The sequence below is a fragment of the Muscardinus avellanarius genome (assembly GCF_963383645.1).
Source record: "Muscardinus avellanarius genome assembly, chromosome: 14".
NCBI classification, from domain to species: Eukaryota; Metazoa; Chordata; class Mammalia; order Rodentia; family Gliridae; genus Muscardinus; species Muscardinus avellanarius.
In genome coordinates, this window is record NC_137800.1 from 73,162,451 (window position 1) to 73,184,941 (window position 22,491).

The 22,491-nt window shown below is 41.1% G+C and overlaps 1 pseudogene across 1 annotated transcript; it reads right to left on the reverse strand.

Annotated features, from left to right (window-relative positions):
* Positions 1-15,074: 15,074 nt before the first annotated feature.
* On the reverse strand, positions 15,075-15,876 carry LOC308273193 (mRNA turnover protein 4 homolog; annotated as a pseudogene). The gene has a single exon. The product of its transcript is annotated as an mRNA turnover protein 4 homolog (transcript).
* Between the last annotated feature and the right edge of the window lie 6,615 nt (positions 15,877-22,491).

Genomic DNA, 22,491 nt, shown 5'->3' on the forward strand with positions numbered 1-22,491 from the left:
AGCTTCAAAACACACCAAGCGTGTGGAGAAATCAACGAGGAAGCCTTCTGCTTGGAACAGGCCATAGTTTGCCATGAACAAGTTTTAAAAAGTTCCTTAGTGGTACACTCTCAGAGGTCCCACTGGATAAATAGAATTTTAGCAAAATTCTGGATGGTGATTTTTTAAAATTTTGCATTTTCCAATGCGTACTTCTATATTTCCTAATAATTTAAAAAAAAGTTTTTTTCATACTAGGGATTGAACCCAGGATCATTCTACCTCTGAGCTATACCCCCAACTCTTTTTTATTTTTTGTTTTGAAACAGGATCTCACTGGATTTCTGAGAGTCTCCTTACATTGCTGAGGTTGTCCTCGAACCTAACATCTTCCTGTCTCCGCCTCCCAAGTACTGGGATTATAGATGTGTGCCACTTTCCTGGGTTATATTGAAAAAAAAATTTTTTTTTTAAAGGACCAACTACTTTTTACTAAAGAGTTTGCTTTAGGCCATAATGCAATGTCAACAAACCGTGCCTTTAATTTTTTTTGTGTGTGTGTGTGGTACCAGGGATGGAACCCAGGGGCATTCTACCTTTGAGCTACATCCCCAGGCCTATTTTTTATTTTTATTTTTTAAACAGGGTCTCACTAAGTTTCAAAGGGCCTCTCTAACTAGCTGAGGCTGTCCTTGAACCATGATCTTCTTGTCTCAGCCTCCCAAATGCTGGGATTACAAGTGTGCACCACCATGTCCCGGCTTCAGTGCCTTTAATAGTTTATTTTCTTTTTGCAGGTTGGGGATAGAACCCAGGCCTTGTTCATGATAAAAAAAAAAAAAAATGCTCTACTAGTAAGTTACACCTCCATACCCATATATGATTTTAAAAAAAGAGTGTAAGACAATTTTCAAGTTAAGAATGATAATTGAAGAATTTTTCTTATAAGTATTCAGAATTGGCTAAAGGGATTGATTTACCATGTCAATTTAGAAGAAAGTATTCTACAAAAAATTATTTTTGATACCTATTGTATGAAGAACTTAAATGCCCTGAAAGTAAATTGTTCAAACTCGCTAGCAATTCAATAACACAGATCAAAATAATATTGCGAAATAATTTCTCTCTAAAAATATTAATACTCAATGCTGCCAATGGTATAGTGAGGTGGACATCTTGCTCTTTGTTAGTGGAGTATAAAATGGAATAATGTGGAAAGCAATTTGTTAGTACGTATTATGAGCTGCAAACATGTTTATGTTCTTTATGTCTCTAGGAATATTTTGTAAAAAAAAAAACAAACCCAAAAAACCCTAAGACACACAGCCTCAATCAATAAGGAAACCAGTTTCTGCCCTTCCCTCACAGGTCTAGGTCCCAGTTCATAGAATAAATGTGCATAAATATTCACCAAATATTCTTATAATAGTGGAAAAGTGAGCCGAGCTAGGTAAATGTTCATCAGTAGGGAAATGATGAAATGACATTGCACATTCAGTGTGAAAAGAAGCCCATTAAAATATGTTTACTGAGATTTTAATGAAAAGAGAAAATGTTCACAGTCTTATATTAGGCATTAAAAAAAGAAAAAAGAAAGAAAAGCCATATACAAATGGTACAAAATTATCTTAGCTATGCAAAACAATTTACAAAAATATTGAAATAAAATAAACCAAATTACTAAAAAGTGCTACTTTTCAGATTGCATCATTTTAAGGGATTTTTATTTCTCTCTCCCTCTCTCTCTCTCTCTCTCTCTCTCTCTCTCTCTCTCTCTCTCTCTCTCTCTCTCTGGTACTAGGGATTGATCCCGGGGTCTTCGACCTTTGAGCTACACCCCCAGCCAGCTCTACTTTTTTATTTTTTATTTCAAAACAGGTTTCACTAAGGAGCTGATGCTGGCCAGGAACCTGCAATCCTCCCGTCTCAATCTCCCAAGTACTGGTATTACAAGGGCGCACCACCACGACTGGCTATTTTCTTTCTATACATGTCTCTATTTTCCCAAATTTCCACAATGAACACTATTACCCTTATATAAAAAAAACTGAAAAGATATGCTACTGCCTCAGAATTTTAAAAATATATTTCTGTATAGGTTATGCATGAATTGTGTACAAGGAAGGGAAAAAAGAAATGGCACAGATATAATACACCATTTTCATTTTCTCAAAGCAGGGTTAAAATGGCATTGTCTCAGAAAGTATGTGCAATTTACACTACCACTGAACTGCATAAATTCCCTGTATTTAGAAAACTCCAGCGCTTGAGTTAAATAAAAATAATGTTTATCACATTGGTATATGAAATGGCACGAATCTCTAGACTTTTGGGAGAACATGCAATTTGTGGTGCCTAATGTTTTTATGTTATTAAACCCATCTCCGTTAATAAGATCTATAATTATTAGGTAGAAAGCGTCATGAAGTTGGCCGATTACAACAGAGGGTAGAGCCAAGTTTTTCCAATTCTCTACTGTTTTGGGTGATAGCCGTTAATTAGAGCGCTATTATTTTAAAGGAACTTTACTGAAAAAGGAATATGTTTACAGAACATTAATTGACAGGTTTATACTGCTTAAGAGCTTTATATTTCTTGACTTGGACACTGGTTTCTTCAGAATTTTGGGGTGAGAACAGGGTGAAGTGGGGATATAATATTTAATGTTATTTACAGTTGGAGTTGTAAGTTTTCTTGGTGAAATCTGTGACATAGACTGTTGTGTCCACGCAAGGGCCTTTGCAAAGACAGATTGAGCGAAAGGAAGGCCAGCGAATGGAAATGACTTAACGACTTTAACTTTCTCGTGTTGTTTTTTGGCGTTTGTTATGTGGCACTTACTGTTGTAAAAACACTAAATGACAGTTTAATATTAGCGAGAAATGTTAGGAAAGCCATCAAGTTTATATATCTCCTTGAAGATGTCATTTGATTGTAGACATCTTCCACATTGTCAAGGGAGTGTTTTAATAAAGCTCTTTAGGGTATCTGGTTGAGCTTAGCTGCAATGAGTTGAGAACTGTTTCTTACAAATGTGTCCATGGAGCCTTGGCTCAGGCCTCCTTCCTTTCAGGATGTGTGTACTAAGTGCCCTTTTGTGTTCTTAGAGTCTGGTCCATAGAAGCTCATACAGGGGCCACAAGGTCAAAGCTATGTCTGCATTAAGACTAACATATCTTTTGGCTTTTCCTTTGTGTTGACATTGAGAGTGCATGACAACATGCACAGTAAACAGAGGCCCTCCTATCGTGATCAAGGCAATGGCACCAAACTATTCTGATCGACATTGTGTTCTTCTCCACCACATACTCACCAAAAAAAGCTACACAAACAAGACAAACAAAATAGTTATACTTACCGGTGTCCTTGAAAAAGCAGTACGAATGACTAATTTTACTACACATCAACCTTTTTTTTTTTTTTTGTGGTACTGGGGATGGAACCCATGGGCATTCTATCTCCGAGCTATACCCCCAGGCCTATTTATTATTTTTTAAATTTGAATAGGGTCTCACTGAGTTGTAGAGGGCCTCACTAAGTAGCTGAGGCTGTCTGTGAACCCGGATCCTTCTTTCTCAGCCTCCCAAATGCTGGGATTACACGCATGTGCCACCACGCCCAGGGAATACATAACTTTTTAACACTCTATTATATGCTGATGTGGGAAATAACACACAAAGCATTTCTGTTGCAGGCCAAAGAATCACAATCGTCTCCAGAAAAAACCAGCTGTGTTTGAGTTGTGAGCTGAGCCAGACATTGTTAGTTGTGTTTTGTCTCATAGAACACCATTTTTTATTTGATTTTCTGCTGGTTGAATCTATTAATTATAAATAGAGGGCCGTTGAAGTCTCCAAAAATAAGAATGGATTCATCTGTTTCTTTTTCTCCTATAGCTCTACTAGTTTTTGCTGCAAATATTTTGAAGCTATGTAATCAGGATCATAAACTTTAAGAAAAATATTGACTCTTTTAACCTTCTGTACTGTCCCTTCTTATCCCTGATAATTTCCACGACCAAAGTCTGCTGTCTGAAATGAATAGTTACTCTTGCTTTATTTTAGTCAGTGTTAGCACGCTATGCTTTTCTCCATCGATTTACTTTTAATGTGTATGTCGTTGCAGTTAAATTCGTGTCCCACAGACAACATGTAGTTGTATCTTGTTTTTTGATGCACTCTGATAACTCCATTTTATTCTACCGCTTTAACCCCGTTTTTATTTGAGAGAACAAACGACAAACCAGAATTTAACTTTGGTATTTGGCAGATGTTTCCTGACAAAGAAAATCAAGTGAGCCTGTCACTTCAAGAAAAACAACTGAAATTATTTGTTGTCAATGACAAAATCTGAGTTTTCCAGCAAAAATAAAGATTTTTGGAAAACATGTCTGTGCCACTGTGATCTTGAAAGCTTTCTCGTAAAGACTTTTGTAATAGAACTGGTGATGAGGTTAATGAATATGATTAAAAATTTATTGGTGAATTATAATTTATAGTAGTGGGTTTCGTTGTTACATATTTGTACATGCAAATAACATAATTTGATCAGTTTCATTCTCCAATAAACATGTTTTTAAATATATTATAAGCCGGGTGTGGTGGTGCATGCTTATAATCCCAGTACTAGGGATTATAGACAGGAGAATCATGGTTCCCAGCCAACCTCAGCTCCTTAGTGAGGCCTTCCGCAAGTTGTGAAATCTTCTTTCAATTTTTAAAGAATAAAAAATAGATCTGGGGGTGTAGTTTGGAGGTAGAATGCCCCCGGGTTCTACCCCTAGTACCACAAATAAAATCAATCTATATATCTACCTAGTATAAGAAAATATGTAACCTTTGGAAGATCTGCATGACTAATTTTTTTTTAATTTTTTGGTGGTACTGGGGTTCCTGGAAGCCCTTCTACCTCTGGGCTACACTCCCAGACCTATTTTATATTTTTGAAACAGGGTCTCTTACGCCAGCGCGGCTGGCTTCAAACCTGCGCGATCCTCCCATCTCCGCCTCCCAAGTGCGGGGATTACAAGCCTGCGCCACCATGCCCAGCTTGCATGACTAATTTTTTTAATGGTACTGAGAATTGAACCCAAGGGCACTCTACCACTGAGTTATACCACCAGCCCTTTTTATTTTATAATTTTGAAACAAGGTCTTGATAAATTGCCAAGGCTAACCTTAAACTTGCAATCTTCCAGTCTTAACTTTCCAAATGCTGAGATTATAAACATGCATCACCAAACACAAATTCTTGTTTTATTTTATTTTATTTTTTGGTACTGGAGATGGAACCCATCTCTGAGCTATGTACCTCCAGCCCTAGTTTATTCTTTTATTTTGAAACAGAGTCTCACTAAATTGCTGATGGCCTCACTAAGTTGCCGTGAACCTGGGATCCTCCAGTCTCAGCCTCCCAAGTACTGGGATTGCAGAGTGTGTCACCACGCCTGGCTCCAAGCACAGTTTTTATTCCTGATTGAACTAGTGTTTTCTAGGTAACCAGTATATGATGTTACAAAATCACCTGTGGTAAAATCCATTTAAACTGAAAGATAGACCCAGGTATTTTAATGTAACAAAGTATAAAATGTTTTCTTGCTAGCACCCCTAACTGATCTACAGAATTAATGCAGTTCCATTAAAAATCCCAAAGGTCTTATTTTTTGAACACTTGGTAAATGAATTTTAAGATCTATATGGAAATGCAAAGAAATGAGAGTACCTGATTTCAAGACTCACTATTAAGCTTAGCAATCAGGATAGTGTAGTACTGGTAAGATAGACATAGAGATCAGTGAAAGAGAATAGAGACAGACTCCAGCAAGAAAGACATACATATGTAGCCAATAGATTTTTTGTCAAAGATGCCAAGGTAACTTAAGGAGGTAAAGATAATCTCTGAGAGTCACTTGCAAAAGGCCAACAGGTGTATAAAAAATGCTCAATATCACCAATCATTAGGGAAATGCAAATACAAACCAGTTATATCATCTAACCCCAGATGGAACAGCTACCATCAAAAAGATAAACAATAACAAGTGCTAGTGAGGATGTAGGGGAAGGAGGACTCTGATACACTGTGGGCAGGAATGTGAGTTGGTAGAGGCATTATGAGAAACAGTGTGGGGAAGTTTTTCTAAACTCATAAGAAAACGACCCTGTGATCCAGCAATTCCACCACAGGGTCTATCTCCAATGGAGATACCAACAAAGAGAGATTTACATTACCATATTTTTCTTTTCTTTTCTTTTTTGGTGGTGCTGGGGTTCCCGGAAGCCCTTCTACCTCCGGGCTACACTCCCAGACCTATTTTATACTTTTTATTTAGAAACAGGGTCTCTTAAGCCAGTGCGGCTGACTTCAAACCTGCGCGATCCTCCTGTCTCCGCCTCCCAAGCGCGGGGATTACAAGCGTGCGCCACCACGCCCGGCTCGCATAACCGTGTTTATTGCAACACTATGCCCAATAGATAAGATATAAAGTCAACCTAGGTGTCCATGAGTGGATGAATGGATAAAAAGAATGTTATACACACACACACACTCACACACACACACACTCACACACACACACTCACACACATACACACACTCACACACTCACACACACTCACACTCTCACACACACACTCACACACACACTCACACACACACTCACACACACTCACACACACACTCACACACACACATTCACACACACACACACTCACACACACACAGGATGGAATACTATTTAGCCATAAAAAGAACGAAATCTTGTTAAAAAACAAACACACACACAAAGGGCTGGGTGTGTAGTTAGGAGGTAGAATGCCTCTGGGTTCATTCCCAGTACCTGTGTGTGTGTGTGTGTGTGTGTGTGTGTGTGTGTGTGTAGTAACATGAATGGAACTTAAAGTAATTACATTAAGTGAAATAATCAGTCACAGACAGACAAATATTCCATGTTCTGACTCATTTTGGAAACAAAAAAAAATTAATCCCATAAAAGACTTGCCTAGAATAGTAGTTACCAGATTGGGAAGGGCAGGTGCACACCCGTAATCCCAGTACATGGGAGGCTGAGGCAGGAGGATCACAGGTTTGAAGACAGACTCAGCGATATAGGGAGACTCTCTGCAACCTAGCAAGACCCTATTTAAAAACTAATAATAAAAATAAAAAAGGGCTGGAGTGTAGTTTGGAGGTAGAATACCCCCGGATTCAATCCCCAGTACCAATGTGTGTGTGTGTGTGTGTGTGTGTGTGTGTGTGTGTGTGTAGCTTTTACATTGTAGTCCCTGGTACAGATTTCTATGGACCGTACTTTAAGAACCTCTGCTTAGCCAGGTTTGATGGAGCACGCTTGTAATCCCAGCATTTGGGAAGCTGAGACAGGAGGATCGAGGTTCAAGGACAGCCTCAGCTACTTAGTGAGACTCTGTTTCAAAATAAAGTATAAAACATAGGGCAGGGGGTGTAGCTCGGAGGTAGAATGCCCCCGAGTTCCATCCCAAGACCTACACACACACAGAAAGAACCTCTGCTTAGGAGCACAGAAGGGCTTTTACTCCACGCAACCTGGAAGGATGCTGGGAGGCTGCTGAGAGCGGGGCTGGAGTTGGGGCTGGATGAACACATGCAGAAGGAGGGGCTGGCTTTCTAGACCAAAAGAACAGCAAGAGGAAATAAACTAGATGGGCCTGGCAGGGCTCCCTTACACAAATAAAGGCACAACGAGGCAGCAGCAGGGCGTGGTGTTCCAAAGGCAAGAGATGTAGAGGGCCCTGTGTGCGTGAAACCAGCTGAGACTTTATGGTCCCGCCCTCACTGATGGGGAGATCTCTGAGGCTCCATAACAGGAGAATGATGTAATTAGCATTGACTATTAGCTCGAGTGCTCTGGAAAAAAAAAATATGTAGAGTGAATTTGGAAGGTTTACATTGGAGGGAGGGTGGTCAATTAGAAGCCCGGGTCTTGTCAAGAGATGATTTACCAGAACAGATGGTCAACTAATTAAACACTCAGAACTGCCACCCATTAATTCAGGCAGAATATGCTAACTGGTGCTGCGTTTGCTCAGTGGACGCAACCTTATATCACCTTTAATTACGAATGCAGACTAGGACAATAAAAAGAAAAAACAGCCTTCGTGTTTCTCAAACCTGTGAATTTCTGTTTGAGACCTGGGTTTGATCTCTGGTAGCTTAATCACGTCCTGGAATGGTTTGGTACCAAGAACAGGGGTGGAAATGGGTTTGCAAAGCTATGTTTAATTGTTTTTTGCAAGAGTATAATTTGATATAATGCCATAGAGATCTGCGGGCATAGAATTAGTTAATTTTAGGGATTAATTAATGATGTGTGCATTGCATCTATAGTCTGATTATACTACTTGTTTGTATGTTTTAGCATTGAACCCTGATGCTACTGCATAATATAAATCTCCATCAGTCGTGCCTGGACTTTGGCAGAGGCTCCTAACTACTCTCTTTTGTTTCTTACCCCTTCTCAATTAATTTCTTTCTTTTTCTTTTTTTTTTTTTTTTTTTTTTGCGGGTCTGGGGGTGGAACCCAGGGGCATTCGACCTCCGAGCTACACCTCCTGCCCTATTTTTTATTCTTTGTTTTGAAACTGGGTCTCACTGAGTTGCAAAGGGCCTCACTAAGTAGCTGAGGCTGTCCGCGAACCGCGATCCTCAGGTCTCAGCCTCCCGAATGCTGGGATTACAAGCGGGCGCCACCACGCCCGGCTCTCAGTTAATTTCTATACATAGCAACCACTATGATCTTTTGAAAACATAAATCAGGTGATATAGTAAATTTGCTTAAAACTCTTCTAAAGACTGCATGTTCCACTTAGAAAAACAAAAGCCTCCTGCCCTCGACCCCATGCTATTCTGCAAAGCCATGCAAGTCACTCTGTGCCTTGTCTCCGCTACCTCAGGGCCTTTGCATTGGCTGTTGTCCCTCATAGAGATGCTCTTTCACCAGTACGCCACATGAATTTCAAGTTCTAACAAACCATAAGATATTCCTAGAATTGAGTGTAGAACCCAGGGGCTTTGTACCTCTGGGCTATATTCCCAGCCCTATTTTATTTTATTTTTTATCTGGAAACAGAATCTTGTTAAATTGTTAAGAACCTTATTAAGTTGTTGGAGGCTGGCTTCGAACCTATGATCCTCCCATCTCAGCCTTCCAAGTACTGGGATTACAGGTATGAGCCACCGCACCCAGCTATAAAGTTGTAATAACAAATGACTTCATATTGAAAATTAATGTCGAGAAACCATTTTGGATGCCAGTTTCTCCACCCCATTCTCCCTCCCTCCTTTCCTTCCTTCCTTCCTTCCTTCCTTCCTTCCTTCCTTCTTCTTTTTCTTTCTTTCATTCTTTCTCTTCTTTCTTTTTTCTTTCTTTCTTCATCTTTCTGTTGCTATTGGTCATGGTTTTATTTCTTCTTAAAAATTACTCAACGTTGCTTAGAAAGTATGTGGCTTTCTTTCTTTTTCTATAGGGAAAATTCTTATAGGAAAAATTTCTTTGAATTGTGTTCCTCCCTAAAGTCCTATGTTAAAGTCCTAACTCCCAGTACTTCAGAACATGGCCTTATTTGAAAACAGGGTCTGCTGACGATGGAATTAAGATGAAGTCATACTTGAGAAGGGTGGGCCCCTCATTCAGTTTGACTGGTGTCCTCATAAAAGGGGGGCTTTGGGGGCAGAAACACAGGGAGGATGTCATGCGGAGAATAAGATGAAGATTGGGATGATGAACATCTTTTTGTTTTGTGCTGGGGATTAAAGTTAGGGGCATTCTGCCTCTGAGCTCCACCCCAGCCCTATTCTCTTTTTAATGTCTCCCTATGCTACCTCATGCTGGCCCTGAACCTGTGATCTTCATGTCTCAGCCTTCCAAACACTGGGATTACAGGTGTGTACCACCATGCCCAGCTAAGGTCCATCTTTTTTAAACCAAAGGAATGTCAAAGAGTGCCAGCATTATGGAGGCACGAAATTGATACTCCCTCATAGCTTTCTGAAGAAAGATACCCTGCCCGCACCTTGACTTTGGACATGTGGCCACCATAACCATGAAGCCATACATTTCTGTCACATGAAGCACCCAGTTGCTAGCATTTTGTTCATGACAGTGCTAGGATACTCGTACAACCAGTTAGAGGTAGTGGTTGGAAGGCAAGCGAATTCACCTGCACACTAATGGAATGATATCAGTGTTTCCCTCGTTAGAAAAAAGAGGGAAATAATAAAACATAAAACTCTTACCATTCAGAGGACACACATAGATAAACAAATTATTATGAAACATGCCCAAAGTTGTCATCAAGGCACAAAGTGTAACAGGGACACAGTAGTAGAAGCTGTGTCTAAGGAAGTCAGGGGACACTTCAGAGAAGAGATGGCAGAGATGCCGGGCGTGGTGGCGCACGCTTTTAATCCCCGCGCTTGGGAGGTGGAGACAGGAGGATCGTGCAGGTTCGAAGCCAGCCGCGCTGGCTTAAGAGACCCTGTTTCCAAATAAAAAAGTATGAAAATAGGTCTGGGAGTGTAGCCTGGAGGTAGAAGGGCTTCCAGGAACCACAGTACCACCAAAAAAAAAAAAAAAAAAAAAAAAAGAGAGAGAGAGAGAGAGATGGCAGAGGTGGTATGAGTCATGAAGTATATCCCAGGTAGAGAATAAAGAAAATGGTATTGCAAGCTCCTGGACCAGATCACAGAAAACTACCAATGTGTAGAAGAACATGGTATAAAAAAATAAGTGTCATGTAGAAAACATCCCCCCACTGACCCCGAATCAAGAGTTTGGGTTTTAGGAAAAAAAAAAAAAAGACAACAACACCTCTCCACTAGTGGTATTCCTTTAACCATTCTGAAACTATTAAAGTAATGGGGTTCTTTTCCCTCTGAAAGAAATCTTAGGTAGAACGCCAATATCCAAAGCAGTAAAGGCCTCTCTAGGTGAAGAAGGCATGGGGGAGGAGGTTTGCAGTGGTCCCTCCCTGTGCAGACTGACGGGCCACTTTGGGAACCCAGAGTTTTTACAAAAGAATATGTGTGTGTGTGTGTGTGTGTGTGTGTGTGTGTGTGTATGTGTAATATGTATATATACTATATATATTATATATAGTGTATATACACTATATATGCATATATATTTGTGTGTGTATGTGTGTGTGTGTGTGTGTGTGTGTGTGTGTGTGTGTGTGTGTGTGTCTTGGGATTGAATTCAGGGGCATTCTTTATTTTTTTTCCTGTGGGTCCGGGGATAGAACCCAGAGGCATTCAACCTCCGAGCTATACCCCCTACCCTATTTTTTATTCTTTATTTTGAAACCGGGTCTCACTAAGTTGCAGAGGGCCTCACTAAGTAGCTAAGGCTGTCCACAAACCGCTATCCTCTGGTCTCAACCTCCCGAATGCTGGAATTACAAGCATGCACCCCCATGCCCGTCTTGAACCCAGGGGCATTCTACCTCTGACTCATACCCCAGCCCTATGTTTATTCTTTATTTCAAAACAGGTCTCACTAAGTTGCAAAGGTCCTCACTAAGTAGCTGAGGCTGGCCGTGAACCTGCGATCCTCCTGTCTCAGCCTCCCAAGTACCGGGATTACAAGCGTGTGTCACCATGCTGGTCTCCAGAAGACAATTTAAAAATTTTCTGCCTTTTATTCTTTTCAAGCAGACAGGCTGGCAGCTGGCTGGCTAAAATATGTTGTGGTCAGCTCTCCTGCCGCAGGGAAGAGACAAGTAGGAATCCCCTACAGTGTTTACTGAGCCCATGGCCCCCTGGCTTCCTCCTGGCGAGCAACTGAGTGCCACAGGGCTGCTCATGCGGGCCGGTTCCTGCAAGACGGGGAAATCTGGTGGGGGCTTTGGCTCAAAGACTTTCCATGCACCTGGCTGAAACTGCCTAGGAACTGCGCTGCTGACAAGCCCCTGGCCCAGATCATAGAAAGCCATGTGCAGAAGAACTCTTCCTGTTGGGCCTCCTCTCTTACTCTCTTTCCTGGTTCCCAGCTCTTCTCATCTCCTTCAGTACCCTCCCCTGTCTCCCTCACTGCTATCTCTTTCCATGAATCTCATCCCTGTCTAATCTCGTCTTGGCATCCACAGAGAACACAAACCAAGGAGCCGGTGGAAGTGAAACAAGAGACCCGCATTACCTCCCACAATTGTACATTTCCAGATCACCTCCTGCAAGAGCCTCAGAGTGCACCGGTATTGACCTTGTTCCAATAAAATCCAACAGGGAGGAGGCCAGGATTCAAAAAGGAACTCGGGGGAACTCCATCGGATCCTTAAAGGTCGCAAATTGATCGTGAGTAAAACCCAGGATCTAAGTAGTATGGGCACGCTGCGATACTTGAATAGATATTTGAACAGCCAACAGAAAGATTGGAGAATAGTTAATGGAGGCTGTTTTTACACCCACACAACCTGGCAGATCATGGCTGTGCAGTCTTTGTTGCAAAAAATACTACAGAAATATGGTTCTTTGAAAACATCTTCTGTTCCTGTATAAATGACATAAGATCCAGAGGCATTTCTGCAAATAATATGTTTTCCTATGCCAGTGTATAAATAGCTTAGAGTATTGAGATGAATAGAAAGTTGCCAAGGCTAGGGCTACACTGTCAGGAGCAGCAATCGACTTGGAGCCTTCTATGTTGTCTGCTGCTAGTCCTGAAATTTAATAGACCCAACACAAGGCTGTTTTCACATGCCCAGATAAGAGGGCAGATGCTACCATCTCTGACTATTTAGGAAAAGCCAGAATGTGGCCTTCCCAAATTACTTGCCCTTTTGGTGAGGTCTCCTTCACAGACAAGTGCTTTTCTTTCATTGGAAAGGATCATTTTTACTTATTTACTTGGCATTCGCAGTGGTAAGAATCACGCCCAGGGCCTTGCGTATGCTAGGCAAGCAATCTACCACTGAGCTACATCCCCAGTCCATTGTTTTCCCTGTGGTAATGAAGGTAGAACTCAGGGGCATTCTACCTCCAAGCCCCCTCCTGCCCTATTTTTTATTCTTTATTTTGAAACAGGGTCTCACTAAGTTGCGGAGGGCCTCACTAAGTAGCTGAGGCTGTCTGTGAACTGCGATCCTCCTGTCTCAGCCTCCCAAATGCTGGGATTATAAGCCTGTGCCACCACGCCTGGGATTTAAGCAACCAGGACAGTCGAGAGGTTCCTTTTGCTTCAGTTAAGTGCTAGGGCAGTTGACTCCAGAGGACGGCTGGCCTGTGCTAAAGAGCAGTGTGAGGTCTGGATATTTAGCAGGTTAGCAGAGGCTGGCACCCAAGGGGAGGTGAACAGCGCAGGAGCTCTGGAGTTGTGCAGATCCCTAGTGGAGAGAGGTGAATCCACTTTTTTTTTTTTTTTGTGTGTGGCAGTATTGGGGATAGAACCCAGGGACATTTTACCTCCGGGCTACACTCCCAGCCATATTTTTTATTCTTATTTTGAAACAGGGTCTCACTGAGTTACAAAGGACCTCACTAAGTAGCTGAGGCTGGCCGCAACCTCAACCCTCCTGTCTCAGCCTCCTGAAAGCTGGGAGGCTTTGGGGTTGTGGAGAATGCATGCTCGGCTTTGGGGTTGTGGAGTCGTGCAGATTCCTAGTGAGGAGAGATGAATCCACTCTTGAAGTAAATGGCGGGGAGTGCTTCAAAATGTCATAGTTCAATGTGTGTCTTCAGGGAAAAGGCATAGTTAAATAAAATATTTCAGGGGCCTCTAAGACATGTGCTATCTTTTTCTTCTCTCTGGATGTGATCTTGTCTCTTTATTGGAAAAGGGAAAAGGGGCTTCAACATTATTTCCTGTTTGGGCTTCTAGGAAGGCAACGTGAACATTTTTCCTTTTTGCTACCTGTTCAGTATCTGAAACTCTTTTCTATATTTGGATTTTCCTACCCTGGAGGCATCAGGAAAAGACAGATGTACTTTCCACAAGAGAAACGAAAAGGTCAGGTGCCTGTTCTCCCAGCCTTCACCACTAAGATCAGCTGTGAGCTGTGGTCGGCACCTGTGCAACTAAGTCATGAAGTTGGGGGGACCATAAGCAACTATCCAGTGTCCTCGGTCAGGGATGGCAGAAAGATCAAGCCTCTGAGGGGAGCCACGGCAGAGGTGTGGATAAGGGGCCTCGTCATGATCTAGCGAGCCAGTTAATCAACTGCTTCATTGGAGCAATGAATTGCTCATCGAAGGCAAAGCTGTGGGAACTAAAAGATCGATCATATTGAAATATGAAGGTCGTGGGGAATTCAAGGACTATGAAATGAGATGGGTTTTCAAATTATTATGGAGAGCTCAAGTAAGAGGAAAGGCCTTCTCAAATCCCCCAGTTCTCAGTTCAAAGCACAGTGCTGAAAACCAGGGACTTCTCTGGCTTTGTTAAATGTGGAGAGAGCCACGTGCCAAATGTGCAGTTTGATCCCAAGAATTTCTGAATTAAAAACAGCTGAATTCACATCCACGGCCAGTCTCTTAAGGCTGGATCATTGGCACAGGCGAAGAGCAGGTCTGGAGAATCAGAACGGGAAGATTTAGACGATTCATCCCGGCCCCGGCCGGGCATGCTGCACTGGAATCCTGAGAAGATCCAGTTACCTCAATCCAAAATAGAATTTTGGAGTAATTGTCAAAGAGGAATTTCCTTATATAATCATGAGATGAACCCTTAAGTACTAATGTATTTCTCCACACTTCTCCAAGAGCGAAAAGGTGTAAACAGGAGATCAGAACACTGAGGCTACCAAACTTTTGGCAAATTTTACTTATTTTATTTAATTAATTAATTTTTTTTGGGGGGTGGTACTGGGGTTCCCAGAAGCCCTTCTACCTCCGGGCTACACTCCCAGACCTATTTTATACTTTTTATTTGGAAACAGGGTCTCTTAAGCCAGTACAGCTGGCTTCGAACCTGCGTTATTCTCCTGTCTTCGCCTCCCAAGCACGAGGATTACAAGCGTGCGCCACCACACCCGCTTACTTATTTTATTTTGTAAGAAAAACCTCTTGTTGACTGGAGGGGGATACCTTCCTGATGCAGTTTTATTCTTTGTGTTAACAGTCAGTCCCCATCACCTGCCCTTGTCTCCAGCAATAGCAAAATAGACAGGTGTTCCCTCCAGGAGCCCTGACAGTCTTGTGTGATCCAGTGGAGACTTGGATGAGCTCTCCGGCAAGTCACCTCCCATCTGCTGGAACCTTCCCAACAGTGAATCCTACATGCATATGTTGGTCACCTTGAATGCAGACACCTCATACCCAAAATACTTCAGGATGCAAACCTGCTCAGGGCTTAGCACATTGCCCTCCCTGCACACTTCATAGTCAGAAAGCAGGGCTACACACCTCTTGAGGGTAGTGGGCAGGCCCAGCTGCCTCAGCGATGGCTCCAGGGAGTGGGGGAACTGCTCCAGAGGCCCTGGATCCAGCCTGGCAGTGACAGTTGCTTTGTTACTAGTTCGGGCAAAGCCCATTTCTGTGAATTTTGTAATCAATCCATTCATCTCCTCCTTCATTCGGTTGGTAAAACGGAGACCAACTTCACCTCTCAGCTTCTTGCTGACCTGGCACAGGTTGTCTTTGTACTTACTAGTCAGAGGGGCTTCGACCCAAGGCCACCATCGTCACCTTGTTTTTGCCAAAGGATGTCTGGCTGTGTTTCCAGGCATCCCTGATGTCCTTCAGCTCCTGCATCTCACACTGGCCACAGAGAAAATGAAAGAGGTGCTTGTACGTGTCCATGCATTCCCGAAACTCCTCTATCATTTTCTGTTCCCGTTCCAAGCCTTTCTTGGTGGTTTTGGTTAAGAAAACTTTCTTGTCGCACTTGGATTTGAGTAACACACTGAAGACACATGTGGTAGAAGGTGGCATCTGGCAATTTTAAGACGTTGTTCTTTTTGCATTCCTATTTGCTGGTAAAAAAAAAAAAAAAGTTACAATAACACCAGCCCAGTCTGAGTAATCCTTCTGACCAGTTTTCTTAGACCCTGGATCAGACCTTGGTGGTCTAATCTAGTTTACTCAGAACTACTGAATCTTGAATCCCCACCGAGTACCCTTTGCCTTTTCTCTTTATCCCTGTATGTGGGACACATCAGAACGAGTTTGTTTTTACTTCTCAAAACAGCAATATACTTGCACCACAGGGTCTAGGCGTATGCCAGCTCTCTGATTTTTTAACAAGTTTAGTCCACAAAATGTGAAGTTGTTCATTATATTAATGATATCATACTAATATAATTTTAAGCATAGGATCTATCACGTGGCCTGGGTGCCTCGGTCAATGGCGTACATCAGAAAATAAAGAATAAATTCATGAAGTTATTTGGTCTGCCATCTTGAAAAAGTTTTCTCTCTCTCTTCTGTGTGTGTGTGCGTGTGTGTGTGTGTGTGAGAAAGAGAGAGAGAGAGAGAGAGAGAGAGAGAGAGAGAGAGAGAGAGAGAGAGAACGCAAAGTATGTGAGGAATGTTGGGGTATTTCCTACAAAAAGAATAAGTCACTGTCCATTGCACTTCTTACCACTAATAAAGGCACAATGATTTATAAAGTCTTTTTGAATTTTGGAAGTGACATATGTCACATTTAGATTGTCAGACATTAATTGTCTACCAATATAGAATCTCTCTCTCGCCCCCCTTGCCAGTATCCCCGTGTGTGTGTGTGTGTGTGTGTGTGTGTGTGTGTGTGTTTGTTGTTTTTTGTTGCAACTAGAGATTGAACCCAGCGGCACTCTACCACTGAGCCATACTCTCACCTCTTTTTATTTATCATTTTGAGACAACGTCTCACAATATTGACTGGGTTGGCCTCAAACCTGTAATCCTCCCTTCTCAGTCTCCCAAGTACTAGGATTACAGGTGTTCACCACCATGCCCAGCTGTTATTTCTCCTTTTAAATGGAACACTAATTCTGTTTGAACAGAAGTTTTTCTCTAGTTTTTTTTTTTTTTAAACATTAGACTTCCTTGTAGCTAGGAACCACCAAATATCAGAGTCTGGTTAAAGTAACATAATCTCAAGATTTCTGGGAAGATGCTACATCTTCCTGTTTCCCTGCCTCTTCCTATCTGGAGCTGTGGCATAAACACAAGTCACAAGTGCAGAAAGTAGAGCAGAAAGATAGAGGAACCTTGAGACATTGGGATTTAGGTAGCTCTTGGACCAGTCATCTAGACCCCTTAGTGTGTAATAAAATGTCCTACCCTAAAACAATCCTCAGCAGATACAAAGGTGTGTTGACTCCTCTCCTGGATAACCAGAAACGATATTAGCTTTTAGTGGGACAAGAACAAACCTCTCCAACTTGTCAAGGCAACCATTTTCCCCTTGCCTCTTATTACCAGAGATCCAGGAGTGCCCAAAATATTTATGGAAGAAAATGTATTGTATGGATCCTTTAGAAAACCTGCTAGGAAAATTACAGGGGGATTATATAAGTGAAACCACATCTCTCTGGGAAAATAGTAATTCTTATTTTGAAAAACAAAACAAAAGCCGGCATGGTGGCGCACACTTGTAATCCCCATGCTTGGGAGGCAGAGACAGGAGGATTGCACTAGTTCGAAGCCAGCCGTGCTGGCTTAAGAGACCCTGTTTCCAAATAAAAAAATATAAAATAGTTCTGGGAGTGTAGCCGGGAGGTAGAAGGGTTTCCAGGAACCCACTACCACCAAAACAAAACAAACAAGCAAAAAACCCAAAAACAACAGCCAAGAGTGGTGGAACATGCCTGTAATTCTAGTACTTGGGAGGATTGCATGTTTGAAGACAGTCTCAGAAATGCAGTGAGACTCTCAGGAACCTAGTGAGACTTGGTTTCAAAACAAAAAATAATATATAGAAAAAAGGTCTGGGAGTGTAGCTCAGAGGTAGAATGTTTTTGGGCTTAATCCCCAGTACCCCCCCCCCCAACACACACACTAAAAAAAACAAACCAGAAAAAAACCAAAAACCTTATAACTTGATAAGTGAGCAGATCTAGTATTCTATCTCTAAGTCACTGCCATACTTTTAATCTTAGAGTTTTATGCAAAGTTTTGCTATCTGACAGAGCTAGTCCCTTACTTTTTCTTCCTCAAGAGTGTTTTAACTACTCTTGTCCCTTTGCATATATATATTAGAATTAACTTGTCAAGTTCCATGAGAAAAGATCTGTTGAACATTTGACTAAGGTCGTCCCAAATCTACTGAACTGGGGAGAATTGACTAAAGTATTCCAGTCTGCAAAAGTGGCAGGCCTCTTGGTGTATGTGGTTCACTTTTCTCCATCAAGGCTTTGCATATCTTCTAATAGATTATTTCTTGGCATCTAATATTTGTGATGCTATTATAAATGGAGCATTTTAAGCTATTCATCTTCTATTTGGTGGCTGGTATTCAGAAGCAAGATTGATTGATATATTAATTTTATATTAAGCAAACTTTCTACTTTAATTCTTCTAATTTTCCTGTGAGTTCTCTCACATTTTCTTGAAATGTAATTTTATTATCTGAAAATGGCAGTCTTTTCTTCTCTAATAATTTTTTTTTTTTTTTGTTTTTTTTTTTTTTTTTTTTTGTTTTTTTTTTTTTTTTTTTTTTTTTTTATAAATTTATTTTTTTTATTTTATTGGTGCACTGTATTCATACATCATAGTGGGATACAAACTTTTGTAGACATACATGCACACATCGCCCAGTCAGCCCCCACCCGATACCCACCCCATTCCCTCCCCATCCCTCCTTCCCATGCTTGGCTTAGTGGTTGACATCTAGTATTATAGCAATTTATCCAAAATTAAAAATGATAATCTCGCATAACAGTTTCATTTGTCTGATACCAAGCTTTTGATGACTTAAAGATAACATTTCAATATTTCTTTTTGCTTTCTTTCTTACCAGAGCATATTTTTTTCTGTTTTTTTGGTGAAACTATCATATATTTATATATTCATTTTTCAGAAAAAAATCTATCCTAATATGGAATATGAATTCTAGATACCCAAAACGATCTTGAAAAAGAACAAAGCTAGCAGATATATATTTTCTGATTTCAAACCATATAAAGCTACAATAATTGAAACAGTGTAGTACTGTTCTAAAGGCAGATATATAAACCATTGGAGTTAAATACAAGCCTAGAGCTAAATTCTTCCCTATATTGTCAAGTTATTTTTGACAAGGTTTCCACGAACATTTGGTGGTGGAAATAATAATCTTTTAACTAAATATTGTTGAAAAATAATAATTACATGGAAAAGAATAAAATTGGACCCTTACCTAATCCCATATACAAGTATTAACTCAAAATAGATAAAAGACCTAAATATAAATCTTAAGACTATAAACTTTTAGAAGAAAATCTGGGTCATAAAACCTCACAACATTGAAATTGGCAGTGATTTCTTGGATATGATTTCAATGGCACAGGAAACAGAAGAATATACAAACTCCCTAAAAAATAAAAAAAAATATTGTATATCCAAAGACAATGTAAACAGAGTTAAAAGTTACTAATAGAATTGGATAAAATATTTCCAAATGCTATATCTGAAGGTATATTAATATTCTAACTAGAAATCCTAAAAATTAACAACAATAAAGGCAAACAATACAATTTAGAGATAGGTAAAAGACTAACATAAATAATGAATCTCCACAGATAACCAATCTTAGTTGTCTGTTGGATGGAAAATCTTGTTTCTCTGGTTCTGGTGTGTGTTACCTATTTCTTCTTTGTAGTTAATCTCTTTGAGTATTTTCTCTAGCACTGGTTTTGAAGACATAAATTCCTTCAGTTTCTGTTTTTCATGGAAGCTTCTTATTTCTCCATCTAATTTGATAGAAAGTTTTGCTGGATAGGAAATTTTTGGCTGGAAGTTGTTTTCTTTCAGAGTTTGGAATATGTTACTCCAAGCCCTTCTGGCTCTCATGACTTGGTTTGGGAAGTCTGGAGTGATTCTAATTGGTTTGCCTCTGAATGTCACTTGGCCCTTTGTTTTTGTTGCCTTTAAGATTCTCCGCTTGGCTTCCACATTGGTCATTTTGACAATTATGTGGCGTGGGGATCCTCTTCTCCGATCCTGTCTGAAGGGAGTTCTATAAGTTTCCTGGACCTGTGTATCAACCTCTTGCTTTACGTTTGGAAAATTTTCTGCTATTACTTCCTTGAGGAGATTGTTGATCCCTTTGGTATCACTTTCTTTTCCCTCCTCTATTCCAATTATTCTTAGGTTAGCTCTCTTAAGATGGGCCCATATTTCTTCAATGTCAGATTCCTGCTGTTGGATATTTTTTTCTAGATTAGAAACCATGCGTTCATTTTTGGATTGCTCATCTTCTAAGAGCGAGATTCTGTTCTCCATGTGGTCTAATCGGTTGTTTGTGCTTTGAATTGAGGCCTTTACTTCATTAATTGCATCCTTTATCTCTTTTTGGCTCTCTCTGAGTTCTTTTTGAAGCACCTCTATTATTTCTACAGTTATTTTCCTGATTTGATCTTCTAGAAATCTCTGATTTTCTGTTTTATCAGGTTCTGATGTTGTGGGGTTGTGGGCGGCATTCATTGCTCCAGTATTATTCCTCTTTCCCATGATTTTGGATGTTTGTGCCTTCTCTGGGTTCTTCCCTTGGGTCACTATAACTTCACTTAAGGTGTTCTGGATCTCGAGTCAGTAGTATCTCAGACCTCACTACTCCTTTACTGGGTTTTATCACAGAGTCTCTGACCCAGGGAGTCAATAGAGGCTGCTTTAAACTATGGGGGGGTGCCAGGTTGCACGTTCTCCTATGGTGTGGTATTTCTGCCACCACCACTCCCTCACTGGGTACAGTGAGTACCTCAGTGAGGTACAGTACTGGGATTTCTCCTCTGTGGCCCACAATTTGACTCACTGTTCTTGAGTACGCAGATGTAGCTGTGCTGGATTCGGCGAATTCACTGCTGCTGCCGCCGCCGGTGGCAATATGGCGCCGCGGCCACGCCCTCGGCCATGAGGCTGGCGTATTTTTTCTTCTCTGGTTTTTATTTCCACTCTGAATCCCTGCAGTGTGTGCTGAGCTCAGCCACTGGGAGCTTTAAATCCTCTCTGCGCCGAAAGATCCCGCCTGGCTGTTCCGCAGCGGCTCACCTCGGCTTGCTGTAGCCGTCCGATGAGTTCGCCGCTGCCGTCGGCAGTATGGCGCTGCTGCCGCGTCCTTGGGCGTGTGTGTCTCCTCTGTGGCCCTGAGCTCTGTTCTCAGTCAGCTTTCTCTCTGGAGCCTGGTGGTTTTTTTGTTTTTCTGGTGATGGTGTTTTCTGGCTATGAAAGGCGCTGGTTTTGTGGTAATGGAAATTGGTTGTTAGCAGGGCTCTTAAGCCCCGCTTTTCTTGGTCGCCATCTTCCTCTTCTCTAATAATTATCATAACTGTCTTTTATTTTACTTTTCTTATTGTTCTGGTTAGGACCTAGTTTTTATGCTAAATTATAGAAATTCTATAAGAAATACTTGTCTTTTTTTTTTTTTTTTAACCTCAAAGGGAATTCTTTCAAAGACAGAATAAGTATGAAGTTTTCTGTTTTTTTCTCCAAAAAATATTCAAAAGAGGTGTTCATTTGTGTGTTTACATGAAATCAATATTGCCAGATTGCTTCTCCAAAAAGCTGAAATAATTCGCATTTTTATCAGCATTTCTGCTAGTAAATTATAGTTCTTTAAAATACTCACTGCACTGAGGGTGTATTCATTCGAGTCACCCCTCCATGCCAGTCTGGTATGGAGCTGTACCTATCCTCTGTATTTCTACCTTTCTAATAAACTTCTTTAAATCTTCAAAAAAAAAAAAAAATACTGCACTGGTTAAATGCAGGAGCACTGTACCACTGAGCGTCATCTCCAGCGATCTCTTCTTGTTAATTTGGTTTTTTTTTTTTTTTTTTTTTCGGGTCTGGAGATGGAATCCAGGGGCATTCTACCTCCAAGCTACACCCCCTTCCCCCTGCCCCTGGGCTACACTCCCAGACCTATTTTATAGTTTTATTTGGAGACAGCGTCTCTTAAGCCAGAGAGGCTGATTTCGAACCTGCGCGATCCTCCTGTCTCCGCTTCCCAAAGCGCGGGGATTACAAGCGTGCGCCACCACGCCCGGCTTTTATTCTTTACTTTGAAACAGGGTCTCACTGGGTTGCAGAGGGCCTCACTAAGCAGCTGAGGCTGTCTGCGAGCAGCGATCCTCCAGTCTTAGCCTCCTGAATGGTGGGATTACAAGCCTGCGCCACCATGCCCGGCTAATTTGCATTTTCTTAACTGCTTCTAAGTTTGAGGATTTCATACGTTGTTGACCACTTGAATTTTTAACCTGGAGACTATGGCTGACAAAGGAATTGAGATTTGAGGTGTGAGATCCAAATATGCAGATATTATGGCTAATGCCAAAGGGTGTTTAGTAATAAAATAAGTTTCTATGACTCTAATAAGGAAACCAGAAATGAAGTTTGAGGATATATACCAGAACTTATTCTGAATAC